The sequence below is a fragment of the Lepidochelys olivacea genome, assembly GCF_965140295.1.
Source record: "Lepidochelys olivacea isolate rLepOli2 genome assembly, chromosome: 1".
In the NCBI taxonomy this organism is placed as follows: domain Eukaryota; kingdom Metazoa; phylum Chordata; order Testudines; family Cheloniidae; genus Lepidochelys; species Lepidochelys olivacea.
The window spans coordinates 317839254-317856987 of NC_140411.1; positions in this window are offsets into that span (position 1 = coordinate 317839254).

Genomic DNA, 17734 nt, shown 5'->3' on the forward strand with positions numbered 1-17734 from the left:
AACATCCACTCCTGGGCTGTTCACACACAGCCCTGGCATGTAAGCTGCTCCTTGGATTGTACCACCGACTGACACTATCTCTGGTCCAAGACACAACCCTAGGAACCTCAATCTTGCAGTGTCCAGTTATGCCTGCTGGACACTGCAAGCTTATATGAGTTCATTAATTTAACAAAGAAATTGATATGTACCAGGCTTGTTATCCCAAGGGGAGTCTCTGACATGCTTCAAACCAAATGCACTGCTTCAGGTAGAATAAACAAACAAATTTATTAACTACAAAGATAGATTTTAAGTGATATTAAGTGACAGGCAAAAAGTCAGAGTGGTTACCAAAATAAAATAAAATATAAGCACACAGTCTAAACTCTTAATTCTACATTAAGTAGTTTTTTTTACCCCACTGGATAGGATATTGCAGTCCATAATATACAGGTTTGTTCCTTAAACCTGGGCCAATCTCCTCTGTTGGAATCTTGTCTTCTTCTCAGTGTCTTAGTTGCTTGCAGCAAAGGTGGGGGCAGGAGAAGGGCCCAGTATGTGTCCACTCTGTCTGTTTTATATCCTCAGTCCATGTGCTTGGGAAACACAAGTCCAGGCATGTCAGGGGGGCATTGCTGAGTCTTTCCAAGCAAGGTGGAGTAATTGCCCCTCGTGTGGCCTCATGCAGGTGAGTCATTGCATTGTAGCTCCCTTGCTGGACAATGCCTGTTGATGGGTTGTTTGACACCCCGCCTGGGTGTTGGTTACTTCCTTTGCTGTTGCCTCTGTGGAGCTAATATCTTGCTGATTCCCCAACTTTACAGCATGTTTTAGTGACCACCATACAACACAATCCTCATAACTTCATATGCATTAATGATACACATATATGGCTAGAGAAATGACTTTCAGAAGATCATAACTTTTCCGCTGATACCTTACAAGGCATGCTTTATATGTAAGATCATGATTATATGAAAATGAGAAATATGGTGGTTACAGTACACTCCCCCAAGGAATAGAATGTCACAACATGACCAACTGGCTAATTAGTAACAAATAACTAAAATCTAACAAGTAAAGCTGGGTGAATATTGCAAAAAACAAAACTACCAAAAATAGCTGAATGCTCACAGAAAGTGAACTGAAGAGTCACATGTGCAAGTATTTGCAGAAACCACATATTAAATTAATATGTGAGTATTTGTAGTGGAAATGTGTCAAAGAGCTAATCATACTGTCTCATTATTACTTTGTGCTCCACCCGTTTGTTTCTCATATCCTTCTTTGTCTCCACAAAGTTAGATTGTAATATTTTGGGGACAAGGCCTGTTTTTTCTTTATACATCTGCATTGTGCCTTGTACAATGGAGGTACCAATCAGAGATTTAGATCCTACCATAACACACATAATAATCAATGTTTCCACACCCAGAATGTGCTTAAAAACACTGCCATGTCACCTCTTTGGCCAATCAGCACAGTTCAGAGAAATTGCCATTATCAATCCATGGAGTTAATAAAACCTGCACAAAAAATTCATTGAGTAATTTCAGGCAAATAAATTCAAGGAAACTGCAATCTGTTGATGGACATTCCATTGGCAGAAAAAGAAGCTACATTTGTCAGAAACATTATGCATTGTGAATTAGTCACTCAGCTCTAATCAAAAACATGCTCAAGACTGAACAAAATAAGTTGATTTTTTAATGTTTTTAAGGGCTGTCAAGCGATTAAAAAAATTAATTGTGATTAATCGCGCAATTAAAAAAAATCTTGATTAATTGCGTGATTAATCACACTGTTAAACAATAAAAGAACACCATTTATTTAAATTTTTTGGATGTTTTCTACATTTTCAAATATGTTGATTTCAATTACAACACAGAATACAAAGCATGCAGTGCTCACCTTATATTTATTTTTGATTACAAATATTTGCATTGTAAAAACAAAAGAAATGGTATTTTTCAATTCACCTAATACAAGTATTGTAGTGCAGTCTCTTTATCATGAGAATTGAACTTACAAATGTAGAACTATGTACAAACAAATAACTGCACTCAAAAATAAAACAATGTAAAACTTTGGAGCCTACAAGTGCAGTCAGTCCTACTTCAGCCAATCGCTCAGACAAACAAGGTTGGTTACAATTTGCAGGAGATAATGCTGCCCACTTCTTGTTTTCAATGTCACCTGAAAGTAAGAACAGGCATTCACATGGCACTGTTGTAGCAGGGGCCACAAGATATTTACATACCAAATGTGCTAAAGATTCATATGTCCCTTTATGCTTCAACCACCATTCCAGAGGACATGCATCCATGTTGATGACGGGTTCTGCTCAATAATGATCCAAAGCAGAACAGACCGACGCATGTTCATTTTCATCATCTGAGTCAGATGCCACCAACAGAAGGTTGATTTTCTTTTTTCGTGGTTCAGGTCTGTAGCTTCCATATGTGAATGTTGCTCTTTTAAGACTTCTGAAAGCATGCTCCACATCTCATCTCTCTCAGATTTTGGAAGGCACTTCAGATTATTAAACCTTGGGTCAAGTGCTGTAGCTATTTTTAGAAATCTCACATTGGTACCTTCTTTGCGTTTTGTCAAATCTGCTGTGAAAGTGTTCTTAAAAAGAACATTATCCAAGGCTGCTATAACATGAAATATATAACAGAATACAGGAAAAACAGAACAGGAGTCATACAATTCTCCCCTAAGGATTTCTGTCACAAATTTAATTAATGCATTATTTTTTTAACAAGCATCTTCAGCATGGAAGCATGTCCCTTGGAATGGTAGCTGAAGCTTGAAGGAGTATACGAATGTTTAGCATATCTGGCATTTAAATACCTTGCACTGCTGGCTTCAAAAATGCCATGTGAATGTCTGTTCTCACTTTCAGGTGACATTGTAAACAAGAAGCGTGCAGCATTATCTCCTGCAAATGTAAACAAACTTGTTTCTCTTAGCGATTGACTGAACAAGAAGTAGGACTGAGTGGACTTGTAGGCTCTAAAGTTTTACATTGTTTTAGTTTTGAGTGAAGTTATGTAACAAAAAAATCTACATTTGTAAGTTATACATTCATGATAATGGGATTGCACTACCATACTTTTACGGTGAATTGAAAAACACTATTTATTTTGTTTAGCCTTTTTACAGTACAAATATTTGTAATCTAATATAATAATATAAAGTGAGCACTGTATATTTTGTATTCTGTGTTGTAATGGAAATCAATATATTTTAAAATGTATAAAATATTTTTAAAAATTAATTAATTACAACTGGTATTCTATTGTTTAACAGTGTGATTAATCACAATTAATTTTTGAGTTAATCACGTGAGTTAACTGTGATTAATCGACAGCCCTAGTTTTTTTTTCCTTTTTAGAAAATAAGGAACTCAACATGCAAATACCAGTACTCATTTTAATTATTCCACTGAATTCAATGGGATTCAACAACATGCGTAAGAGTTTTCAAGATACGTAGACCTCAATCCTGGAATTAGCGTTGCTTGGGCAGCTTCCTGCTCCTAGATAAAGCCCCATTGACTGCAGATAGGTTCATAGGAGTTGGGTCATAGCTAATCACTCAGACTTGAGTAACTAGATATAAAAGAAGGAGTACTTGTGGCACCTTAGAGACTAACCAATTTATTTATCTCTAAGGTGCCACAAGTACTCCTTTTCTTTTTGCGAATACAGACTAACACGGCTGTTACTCTGAAACCTGTAGATATAAGAGATTTATCAATAGGGTATGAACTTGTTTGCAGATAAGAACCATATCATACAACCATGGGAATGCAAGAAAGAAGCTGGTTTTATGATTACTGAAGCTGGAATGTCATGACTTTGTTTATGCTTACTAGTGTTTGTGTTGTACTATTACAGCGTGTAAAGTGACTCTCCCCTTGACTAAAAAGTCTTCATTTTTTCTTATTTTGCATTCAGAGTCCTTTAGAAAATATAAGTGATATGCACGGGAAGGGACCTCCTGGGTTACTGAGTCCAGTCCTCCACTAACAAAGGCAACCCCATCATATAATCCTGTTCATCATTTTATCAAACTCTAGCTTAAAAATAGGTAGGTGGATGGTCTCCATTCTTCCTATTGAAAAGCTGTTGTGGAACTTCATTCCTCTGAAGGTTAGAAACCTTCTTCTAATTTCCAGCCTAAGTTTTTACCTGTGGCCAGTTTATAACCATTGTTTTTTGTGCTATAAAGTGCTACTCTGGTGGAACGCAACCCCACAATGATGACATGCTCTCCCAGCTCTAAATGACCAATGGACTGACCATTCCACTATAAAGCCCAATCCATTTTGCAAAACTGGCAAAACCATTCAGACTTTTGCCAGCACAAGACCCACAAGATCTCATGAGATAGAGGGAAAACATTTTCAAAAACACCTACCTGACTTAGACGCCTAAGTCCCATTTTCAAAAGTCACGCAATCACTTAGGAGACTAAGTCTCACTGAAAGTCAATGGGACTTAGCCCTGGTCTACACTACAGGGTTAGGTCAAATTTAGCCACGTCAGGTCGAATTTATAATGAATGCATCTATACAAGCAACCCAGTTCCATCGACCTAAAATCGATTTCTGTACTCCTCCCAGTGTGGGGAATAGCGCTAAAATAGACCTTGCTGAGTTGAATTTGGGGTAGCGCGGACGCAAATTAACGTTATTGGCCTCAGGAAGCTATCCCAGAGTGTTCCAATGTGACTGCTCTGGACAGCACTTTCAACTCCGATGCACTAGCCAGGTACACAGGAAAAGCCTTGGGAACTTTTGAATTTCATTTCCTGTTTGGTCCGCGTGGCGAGCTCAGCAGCACAGGTGACCATGCAGTCCCCCCAGAATCACAAACGAGCTCCAGCGTGGAGCGAATGGGAGACTCTGGATCTGATTGCTGTATGGGGAGAAGAATCTGTGCAGGCAGAACTGCAATCAAAAAGAAGAAATGCTAATATATATACCAAAATTGCACAGGGCAGGAGAGAGGCTACAAGAGGGACACACAGCAGTGCTGTGAGAAAGTCAAGGAGCTCAGGCAAGCCTACCAAAAGACAAAGAAGGCATATGGTCACTCTGGGTCAGAGCCCCATACATGCTGCTGCTATGATCAGCTGCATGGCATTCTAGTGGGGGACCCTACCACTACCCTGCCACCATCTGTGGACACCTGTAAGAGGGGAGTCTCATATAACATGGAGGAGGATTTTGTGGATGACGAGGAGGAGAATGCACAGCGGTCAAGCAGTGAATCCATTCTCCCCAGTCGCCAGGACCTTTTCTCCCTGGCACCCTGGAGCCAATACCCTCCCCTAGGCGGTATCCCCGACCCTGAAGGCAGAGAAGGCACCTCAGGTGAGTGCACATTTGTAACTACAATACAGGGTTTAAAAGCAATAATGTTTAATGCTTGATTTGCCCTGAAGACTTGGGATGCATTCACAGCCACTACAGCTACTGGAAAAGTCTGTTAATGTGTCTGGGGATGGAGTGGGAATCCTCCAGGGACATTTCCATGAAGCTCTCCTGGAGGTACTCTGAAAGCCTGTGCAGAAGGTTTCTGGGGAGCGCTGCCTTATTTCATCCTCCACGGTAGGACACTTTACCACGCCAAGCCAGTAGCAAGTAGTCTGGAATCACTGCAGCACGAAGCATGGCAGTGAATGGTCCTAGGTTTTGGTCACATTCAAGCAACATTCAGTCTTTATCTTTCTGTGTTAGCCTCAGGAGAGTGATATCATTCGTGGTCACCTGGTTGAAATAGGGGAATTTTTGTAAGGGAACAGTAATAGGACCCCATTCATGCGGGGCTGTTTATGCTTGGCTAGAAGGGATCATCCAATAGCCATGCAGTGCGGGGAGGGGTGAAGGGATCATCCCAAATAGCCACGCGGAGGGGTGGGGGGAGATGTGTGCTGCACATGCACCCGAAAACTGCAGCCCCTCTTTTAAATGGCAAACCCAATTGGCATTGCTTGCTATGGGAAAGGAGGACACTGCAGTTTGAAAACATTCTCACATGTTATGAAGGTGTTAGAAGCCAAACCCGCGTACCATGGCTTACCATGGCTGCCTGGAAACTGAATTCTGTTGCCCAGCCGTTTGTGATGTGTCACCATACCGGCAGGCACTCAATATAAAAGGCAAAATGCGACCTTGTACCTAAAGCACTCGCAATGACATGTTTTCTGAGCTCTTGCAGTCCTCCCGCACTGATAGGGCACAGCTGAATGCATGGAGGCATTCAGTGGCAGAGTCCAGGGAAGCACTAAGTGAGTGCAATGAGAAGAGGCAGGATGCAATGCTGAAGCTAATAGGGGAGCAAACGGACATGTTCAGGCATCTGGTGGAGCTGCAGGAAAGCCAACAAGAACACAGACGGCCGCTGCATCCACTGTACAACCACCCACTCTCCTCCCCAAGTTCCATATCCTCCTCACCCAGATGCCCAAGAATGCCGGGGGGGGGGGGAGGCTCCAGGCACCCAGCCACTCCACTCCAGAGGATGGCCCAAGCAACAGAAGGCTGTCATTCAAACAGTTTTGATTTGTAGTGTGGCTACAATAAGAAATGTGCCCTTGTCCTTCCCTCCTCCCCCACCCCACCCTACCTTACCTGGGCTACCTTATCAGTTATCTCCCTTTTTAAAAAAATAATAAAGAAAGAATGCATGGTTTCAAAACAATAGTGACTTTATTTCCTTTCCCAGCTGTCACTTAATGGGGGAGGGTGGTTGGCTTACAGGGAATTAAAATCAACAAAGGGGGTGGGTTTGCATCAAGGAGAAATACATACAACTGTCACACCGTAGTCTGGCCAGTCATGAAACTGGTTTTCAAAGGCTCTCTGATGTGCAGTGCATCTACCTATGCTCTTCTAATCGTGTTGGTGTCTAACTGTTCAAAATTGGCAGCCAGGCAATTTGCCTTAACCTCCCACCCCACCATAAATGTCTCCCCCTTACTCTCACAGATATTGTGGGGCGCACAGCAAGCAGTAATAACAATGGGAATATTGGTTGCTCTGAGGTCTAACCTAGTCAGCAAACAGCGCCAGCAAGCTTTTAAATGTCCAAGGCATATTCTATCACCATTCTGCACTTGCTCAGCCTACAGTTGAACTGCTCCTTACTACTGTCCAGGCTGCCTGTGTATGGCTTCATGAGCCATGGGAGCAAGGGGTAGGCTGGGTCTCCAAGGATAACTATTGGCATTTCAACATCCCCAACAGTAATTTTCTGGTCTGGGAAGTAAGTCCCTTCTTGCAGCTGCTCAAACAGCCCAGAGTTCCTAAAGATGCAAGCATCATGCACCTTTCTCGGCCATCCCACGTTGATGTCAGTGAAACGTCCTTTGTGATCCACCAGTGCTTGCAGCACCATTGAGAAGTACCCCTTGTAGTTTATGTACTGGTTGGCAAGGTGGTCCAGTGCTAAGATAGGGATATGCATTCTGTCTATCGCCCCACAGGGAAACACATTGCAGCAAAGCCATCCACTATGACCTGCACATTTCCCAGAGTCACTACCCTTGATAGCAGAACGTCAGTGATTGCATTGGCTACTTGAATCACAGCAGTCCCCACAGTAGATTTGCCCTCTCCAAATGGATTCCCGACTGACTGGTAGCAGTCAGGTGATGCAAGCTTCCACAGGGCTATTGCCACTCGCTTCTCAACTGTCAGGGCAACTCTCATCTTGGTATTCCTGCACTTCAGGGTGGGAGAAAGCAACTCACAGAGTTCCAGGAAAGTGACCTTACTCATGCGAAAGTTTCGCAGCCACTGGGAATCATCCCATACCTGCAAGACTATGCGGTCTCACGAGGCTGTGCTTGTTTGCTGGGCCCAGAATCAGCATTCCACTGTATCAGCCAGCACCACGGCTGCCATGATGTCCCAATTGCCACATCCCATGCTTTCAGGAACGTCTGTGTCCATGTCCTCCTCACAATTGTCCTCGTGCTGCCGTCTCTTCGCCAGGTTCTGCAGTATAATGCGCGAGGTGTTTATAATGCTCACAACAGCAGCAGTGAGCTGAGTGGGCTCCATGCTTGCCATGCTATGGCGTCTGCATGAGTAACCCAGGAAAAAAGGTGTGAAATTATTGTCTGCATTTGCTTTCATGGAGGGAGGGGAGACTGACAACATGTACCCAAAGCCACCCACGACAATGTTTTTGCCCCATCAGGCATTGGGAGCTTAGCCCAGAATTCCAATGGGCAGCAGAGACTGCAGGAACTGTGGGATAGCTACCCACAGTGTACCACTCCATCAGTCGATGCTAACCACAGTAGTGAGGACGCACTCCGCTGACTTAATGAGCTTAGTGGGGACATACATAATCGACTGTATAAAATCGATTTCTAAAAATCGACTTCTATAAAATTGACCTAATTTCGTAGTGTAGTCTTCTAAACTCTTGGGTCCCTAAATCACATGGGCACTTTTGAAAATGTAGGCCATCATTTTCAGATTGGGTCGCTGTACCAAGATTCCATACTCCAAGTATATGCATGTGTGTGACAGAGACAAACAAGCTGGCTTTGTGGTGGTCACTGACCTCTTGTGAGCACACATTATAGCATATCATGTGAAGTTATTGTACAAGATATTGTGCATGGTCACAAAGGGGCCCACATACTGAAGAAGAGGGCTGAGCCCTAAGAAAGGAACAGCAGAGATATAGGCAGGACCTGTGCTTTACATTTGTTGTATATATTCAATTTACCAGACAGTTGAAATGTACGGAGAAGCAGTATGTACCACACATAATGTGGGCAAGTACAGCTAGAGAGCATAAACAGAGCCTCACATTGTCCTCGTTGTTCTAGAGCATGATAACTGAAGATACTCTCACCTCAAGCCAGTCCAAAGATTATGTTCCTTGGACTCACATCCACTTCCAGTACAGCAAACAACTCAGGGTAGAATCCCAAAGAGACAGTCTTTTATATCAGCCACCAAACTAAGGTTGCCTCTTCTTGTCTTGGATGAGTACATCATTCTAAGAAGGTAAAATCCCATGGTACAAATATTGTGCATGTGTAAATGGGTGGAACTCCATTGAAGTCAATGGAACAGTGCCCATTAATACCAGCAGGGAATTTAGCTTCATAGTATGGAAAGGGGAATAGATTACAGAATATTAGAAATATTAAAAAACATCATTTGCTATCAGTGTCTGGCTTTTCAAAATGCATAAGCCTTTCTGAGATGTAAAGTTCTCTTTCCTGACTGTGTTCCATTTTGTTGTGTTGAGGTTCTTATGCTGCATCTATCAACATCATAGTACATAAGTGCCTTTCAACAGTGCATTGGATGACTTAGCATTGAGTGACATATCTGTCATGTGTGGTTCTTTCCCTTTTCCTCTTCCCAAGGGAGAAGTTGCATGTGGATTTATTTTTTTATGTATGCAGTACTGTGTATTGTTATTAGTAAAGGCAAGATTGAAGGAGAGGGTTTTTCACTTGAAATGGAAGGTGATGAAATTTTGGTGTTCATAGATCTGGGGTTTGTGCTACAGTCTTGAGAAAGCTTTGCCTGCATGGTGGTCAGCTTCATAGTGCCAGATGTGCAGTGTTGTTGAGCATGGTCATCTTTCCAGAGCTTTAGGTTACCTTTTAGGTACCCTGGGCCTGGATCATTAAGTTCCTTGCAGATCAGGACTGAGATGGTGAATTTGGCATGGTTTTGTATGGAAAGCCAGGGTAGTGAGCAGAGGACAGGTATGATGTGCATGCAAAAACCCACGGTACTGAGGAGGTGCACTGCTGCAGTTTGTATGAATTCTAGTTTCCCGAGGGGGTCATGGTTTCGGTGCCAAGTAGACTGCATTGTGGTACTCCATTTGGGAATTAACAGAAGCATGCATTACTGAGGCCCAAACATAATCTCAGAGGATGGGATGCAGTCTCCTAGCAAGCTATAGATGGTAAAATATTTATGATATAAGGTCAAATTCTGATCTCATTTACACCACCATAAATCTAAAATTAAGGTCCAGATTCAGCAAGAGACATAAGTGCTTCCCTAATTTTAAATATGTGAAGTCAGTGGGTTGACTCTTGCTTAAATTTAGGGATGTGTTTAAATCATTTGCTGAATCAAGGCCTAAAATTGCTGATCACAGAGGTCTTATTCCAGATTTATATTGGTATACCTGAAACCACGCCTTGTTCCAAGGTACTAAATAAACACAACTATGAATTAAATAGTGCAGACAATTTAAAAAAAAAATGCTTTTGGTATGAGTAGAAAACCACCCCAGACAAAAAATACCTGTGCTCACTGAGGTGCATCAGCTATTCCCATTGACATAGTCACTAATCATTTCTGGGTAACATGATGCATTGCTAAACAGGGTAGGGCAAAATGATAGCTCCCAGCCACATGAATGAATTAGTCTGTTAAATTCCACCCCACCTTCGCCGCCCCTCTCCTTACTGAACTTTTGTGCCTAAAAGGAAAATAAGTTTTTCAGGTAAACAGTAACTAAATAATTTAGGGAGAAATGCAGTTTTTCCATATGCAACTCTTAACATTATATAAGCTTTACTGGACCCATATAAAAATGTTCTTGGTTTCATGATTATTGTCCAAAAGAAGTAAGCTCCAGCATTGCCCAGATCTGAATAGAGCCATTCCAGGCTGCTTTTGAAAATTCCAGTCAAAGCACATAGTTTTGCAGTAGACTCATCTGAATAGTTTGTTAGCCAAAACAATTTCAGCAGAAAGGCTGGTTCCAGACATACCATATTAAATAACCTCTAAATTGGCAAAGAGTAACACATACATTCCATTAGAGAGTCTGCCACGGGTCCGGTCAGCTGAGGTAATGTAAGTTTATCTTCACATCTGAAAACTATAACAGTTTTTCAGAAAATAATTGGCAAAACAGCTCTCTCATAAGATTTTTGGTCAAAGTGTCTTTGCAAACATATATATAGATAGATATTTTTAAACAGGAGCAATGTACTTATGTGAAGATAATGATGAAAAGTGGAATGGATGGTTACATTAAAAAGAGAAAGAAATACTACTAGATAATTTAATTGGACAGACGAGTTTATACTCATCTTTATAAACATATTATAGGTGTTTAAGCCACCGATCCAAGTCTCCTCTCACGTACATTGCCATTTACATCAGTGTAACTCCACTGACTTCTGGAGAGTTATTCCTGATTAAGATTTAAATTAGCAAAAAGATTTATCTACATGAGGAAATGATTGTGTTCTAAAGCCTGCTGACTAACATAATATTAAGCATGATTTAGCACTTGGTGCAGACAAGAACTTTTATGTTTAAAATTATATCAGCCAGTTGTGGTTAACCTCAGAGGAGAGAATCAGGCTCCAGAGTAATGATGGTCACTGAAAATAAAGAGATTGGTTGTGTGCACTTTAGTTTCTAGTCAGCTGCTAGCAATGGCACCAGAACGGGGTGGTGGAATGGCAGGACGGACGACAGGAGGCCATGGCCTGTCCACTTTGCACCACAGCAGACCCCTTCCCCTCCTCTTTCCTCTGTGTCCCCACCTCCCAGGCTCCCAGCCCAGGGCAGATGGAGGTGGAGGGTTTGCGCCAGCTCCCCACATTTGCCTGGGCTTCTCTTACCATGGCCAAGCTGTGGCTTCGAGGCCCCATCCCCTGGCCGGAGCCAGATCAGAGAGAGCCACATGGGTAACTGTGGGGAGGCTGGGTGCCTCCACCTGCCCTGAGCGGGAGGCCCGGGGGCAGGGACATGAGCAGGGGCTGCTTTCCCACTCTGGCTTCTGGCTTGGCTGGGGGCAGAGCATCCAGGGGAAGAGGAGGGGCAGGTCCTCAGAAGAAGAGGAGAGACCTCGGGCAGAAGAGGAGGGGCAGGGCCACATGGGGGCAGGGACCCCTGGCCCGCCCACTTTTGGGAAGGCTCTGATGCCCCAGCGGCTAGGCAGTTTCGCTTTCTCTTTTCCTAGCAGAATGTTGTGTTGTTTTTTGGTTAAACACAGCAACAATGGGGATATTTCATTCCATGTATCCTGTATTTTTATTTCAAAATAAGAACAAAATTCATATTGGGATTGGAAAGCACCACTGCTTCACCTCCCTTCCCCAGCATATTTTTCTTACCAAAATCTTAGCTTGCCTTCAGAGTGTTTTGCTTTATTATAAAAAATTTAGCCAAGAAACTGGAGTTAACACTAGTGTTATCTAACATTTTTTACTGAAACTCTAAACTTTCTGTGGTTCCTAATAACTTCCAGCCAAGATCCAGAAGACTCATTGAGCACTTGGTCAAATCCCTCCCAACACACATTGCTTTCCCCCAACATGCCTCAGGGTCATCCCATCTATTACCTAACCATCCTGAGTGCCATCATATTCTGGGACCGTCAAAGAAGTGGATGATAGGACCATAAATATAAGTCAATCTTCAAAATGATTATTCTAATCTATTTTAGATATTTTGCCTCTGCCTCTCAGTACAGTTATGTGTAAACAACCTAGGATCTTATCCTGTACACAGATACACTGACACAAGCACAGAACACACCTTAAGTTGACTTGTAGTGGTCTGCAGTATGTGTTCCCCTTCTAATATTTGCAGAAGTAATCAGATGGTTTGGTCCTTCTCTGGATCCTTTGAGGAGAAGGCACAGCACCCTCTTCCCAATCCACCTGAAAGATCTTTGGTTGAACTAAACTTTCCTGTAACTGTACAGTTTTTTCTGGGGTATATCAGGCTCCATAATAATGTTTAAAACCTTTTAATCAGTAAAAGCAGAATGGACTTGGTACCACTGCTGATCAATGGAGGGTCTAAAAGGATAGGTCCAGGGACAAATAGGCTGCCTACTCTCAATATGATTTTTATAGTGGATTTTGGGTGTGGGGAAGAGTGCAGCAAGAGACTTGCTGGTCAGAGTTAAGATGGGGTGCATGGGTCGCAAGAAGGCTTTGAAGCCCAAGGGAACCTCAATGGCCATGAACCAAATACAGTGTGTGAACACAAACTAGTTTCAGTGAATTCAAACTAGTAAGTTTTGCACAGCACAAGTTAACACACCTACCTCTGAGAAATGTATAATTGTATCTAGGGCTGTCAAGCAATTAAAAAAATTGTGATTAATCACATTGTTAACCAATAGAATACCATTTATTTAAATCTGTGGATATTTTCTACATTTTCAAATATGTTGATTTCAATTACAACACAGAATACAAAATGTACAGTACTCACTTTATTTTTGATACACATATTTGCACTGTAAAAAAGAAATAGTATTTTTCAATTCACTGAACACAAGTACTGTAGTGAAATCTCTTTATCATGAAAGTTGAACTTACAAATGTAAAACTAGGTACAAAAAAATAACTGCATTCAAAAATAAAACAATGTAAAACTTTAGCACCTACAAGTGCAGTCAGTCCTACTTCAGCCAATTGCTCAGACAAACAAGTCTGGTTACAATTTGCAGGAGATAATGCTGCTCACTTCTTGTTTACAATGTCACCTGAAAGTGAGAACAGGTGTTCGTGTGGCACTGTTGTAGCTGGCATCACAAGATATTTACGTGCCAGATGCGCTAAAGATTCATATGTCCTTTGATGCTTCAACCACCAATCCAGAGGACATGCATCCACGCTTATGATGGATTCTGCTCGATCATGATACAAAGCAGAGCAGGCTGATGCATGTTCATTTTCATTATCTGAGTCAGATGCCACCAACAGAAGGTTGATTTTCTTTTTTCGTGGTTCAGGTTCTGTAGTTTCCTCATCTGAGTGTTGCTCTTTTAAGACTTCTGAAAGCATGCTCCATATCTCGTCTCTCTCAGATTTTGGATGGCACTTCAGATTCTTAAATCTTGGGTTGAGTACTGTAGCTATTTTTAGAAACCTCACACTGGTACCTTCTTTGCGTTTTGTCAAATATATTGTGAAAGTGTTCTTAAAATGAACAAGTGCTGGGTCATCATCCGAGACTGCTATAACATGAAATATATGGCAGAATGCAGGTAAAACAGAACAGGAGACATACAATTCTCCCCCAAGGAGTTCAGTCACAAATTTAATTAATGCATTATATTTTTTAAAGAGCATCATCAGCATGGAAGCATGCTTTCTGGAATGGTGGCTGAAGCATGAAGGGGCATATGAATGTTTAGCATATCTGGCACCTAAATACCTTGCAATGCTTGCTACAAAGTGCCATGGGATGCCTGTTCTCACTTTCAAGTGACATAAAGAAGAAGCAGGCAGCAGTATCTCCCATAAATGTAAACAAAAGTGTTTGTCTTAGCAATTGGCTGAAGTAGGACTGAGTGGACTTATAGGCTCTAAAGTTTTACATTGTTTTGTTTTTGAGTGCCGTTATGTACCAAAAAAAAAAAATCTACATTTGTAAATTACACTTTCACAATAAAGAGATTGCACTACAGTACTTGCATGAAGTGAATTGAAAAATACTATTTTATCACTTTTACAGTGCAAATATTTGTAATAAAAATAATATAAAGTGAGCACTGCACATTTTGTATTCTGTGTTGTAATTTAAATCAATATATTTGTAGAAAATGTAGAAAAACATCCAAAAATATTTAATAGAATTCAATTGGTATTCTATTGTTTAACAGTGCAATTAATCACAATTAATTTTTTTAATCGTGATTAATTTCTTAGTTAATTGCATGAGTTAACTGTGATTAATCAACAGCCCTAATTGTATCTTTAAATGAAACGTGGAGGGGGCTTCAGTATACCTCTCAAAAAGAAAAGGAGTACTTGTGGCACCTTAGAGACTAACCAATTTATTTGAACATAAGCTTTCGTGAGCTACAGCTCACTTATGAAGTGAGCTGTAGCTCATGAAAGCTCACGAAAGCTTATGTTCAAATAAATTGGTTAGTCTCTAAGGTGCCACAAGTACTCCTTTTCTTTTTGCGAATACAGACCAACACGGCTGTTACTCTGAAACCAGTCTACCTCTCCTATTCCATTTCCTTACCCGAATGTATCATGGGGCATTGGCTCAGATATGACCCTTATTGGTCCACCGAGACCCCTTGGTGCAGCAACAGGCCCTTCAAATATCTGAACGGAGTCAACCCTAACTATCTTGTGAGATCTGATTAAAAAATAAGAGCAGAAGACGACATGATTGGAAATTACAATGCATGGCTGCTAAAGCAACTCATGTTTGTTGTTTAAGGTCAGAATCTGAGTAACAGGTGCCCACACAATAGATGTCATTAATCAAAATTAGCATCCACAAGTGCCAGTACCTGAAGCCAGGAAGCAGATATTTGATTGAGGATAGCAATGAGGATAGCAATGAGGATAGCAATGAGTTTCGGCTAACCTGTACATCTTTCACAGCAACGTGTAACATAACTTAGTTCGTGCATCTCATTTTTACTTTGTTTTTATTCCTGAAATAATAGTTTCAATACTTCAGAAGAGTAATTTTAATGTTTTTTTTTCAGAAATAATATCTGAATTATAATTATATGGCAGCAATATTGTCAAACAACATACTTTAACTGGTAATATCCATATAGCCCTTCGATATCATAGAAAATCAACTAATAGACAGAAATAAAGAACACAACGTTCTAAACACCATCTAACTCCCATGTCAGACCCACATTAAGGCCAATATTTTCAAACTTATTTTCCCCAGAGTTAATTACATAGTTAGATCCCTAACTAAAGAAGAGAAATGGTCTGTCAGAGCCTACCTCTGACTTGCTCCAGAAGAGAGAATGAGGCAGCTCAGGTTCACCTGGGAGTAGTTAACTCTGAGTAACTGGGAGGCAGTTAGTGAGGGAAGCACCTGGGCATGATAAAAGGTCAAGGACCTCAGTTAGAGAGAAATATTTCTGAGGAGATAGGTGGCTCCGACCTGCCACTGTTAGAGAGGTTTTGCAGAGAGAGCAGCCCTCCAGCAGACTGGTGAGAAGCTGCCAGACAGAGGGAGAAAGAGCAGGAGTTTGGGGAAGACTTCAGAGATAGGAAATAGCTCAGAGAACAGCAAGGGACTGTTAAGGACTGTGGTTAGCTGTCCGAAACCACAGTTCTGAGTTGGAATCCAGTGGACTGGGTGGGCCTGGGTTCTGCTACCTACCCCAGCCCGGTAAAGAAGAAACTCCTAAACGCAGCAGACCTAGGGCTGTTTAGCCCCTTCTAGAGCCATACTCATTTGCAAGGGGTGCTCAGGAGGCAATGGGGCCCTTTCTACGTGGTTTTATGGTTAAGGTACTGGACTGGGCCTCAAGAGATCGAAGTCCAGTACCTGGCTCTGCCACAGACTTCCTGTGTGACTATAGGCAAATCACGTAGGGTGTGTCTACATGGGAGCTGGAGGTGTAACTATCTGCTCAAGGAGACATACTTGTGCCAGCTCGGATCGGGCTTGGATGCTAAAAATAGAAGTGTAGCTGCAGTGGCATGAAGGGCTAGTACGTACAGCAAAGTACATACATAGCATCTCGGACACATATGGACTTGAGGCAGTTAGCCCCTCTTGCAGCTGATGCTGCCATGGCTAAACTTATATTTTTAGCATGCTAGTTCGATCAAAGCTAGAACAGGTATATCTCCTTGGGTGGAAAATTACACCTCCAGCTCCAAGTGTAGATGCACCCAGTCTCTCTGGCCCAGATTGTCAATGTTTCTTAGGCTTCTTACTTACATTGAAATCAGTGGAAGTTAGGAGCATAAACACCTTTGAGGATCTGGGCCTTTGTGCCTTAGTTCCCCGTCTGTAAAATGGGAATAACAGTATTTCCTTTCTCCCATCCTTTGTCTCATCCGTTTAAATGGTAAGTTCTTTGGAACTGTCTCATACTATGTGTGTGGATTCAATCTAGCACCATGGAACTCTAATCTTCATTGGGACCTTTAGATGCTACTGTAATACAAATAATAAATACACATGACCTAATTTTCAGTGGTGCATGTTACCTGCAGCTCCCATTGACTTCAGTGGGAACAGGGATTACTTGACACTGCTGAAATAGTGCAGCATTTCAGAGCCTAATTTTAGAAACTCATATTTTAAGATTTTGGCCTAAAGGCTTAAGGCCTTGAATGAGCAAGGTACTTAAGCATATTCCTGATTTTAAATACATGAGTAGTCCTACTGCAGTCAGTAGATGGGATTCCTCATGTGTTTAAGTACCTGCCTGAATTGGGGTCTTTGAGTATGGGTCCTCTGGTTTTCACCTCAGGTGCAGCCATGTTCTGCTACCAATACATCTGTGGTAAAATTTGGTTTGAATTTCAGTCGAGTTAGAAGTTAAAAAGATTCAAATGCTAGGACAAATAAATACACAGAAGATCACATTTGAATTACAATGACATGAGAATTTTTTTTCAAAGTTAACCTTTGGCATAGCGTACATAAAATACCTTGTCAGTCTACACAAAGCACACATGGATTTGTCTCTAACATACACCGCAGTTTCTAAATGGAGATAGGGATTCAAGTCACTCTCAGAAATGTTGTGTTTAAGATTGCTTTCTATAATGGTACTGATGTGGTGTCAGAGCGTATGCCATTTGATCAAAACTCCAAAATAGCTCGTCTGGTAACAGCTTCTTTGGAATTAAAGTTGGCACTTAGATGTTGATATAAAATGTAAATTAAATGCACACTATGAGTAAATGAGGCTACTCTTATGATCAATTTTTTTTCTCCCAAGGTTGGTATTTTTGTCCAAGTCAAACATCTTTC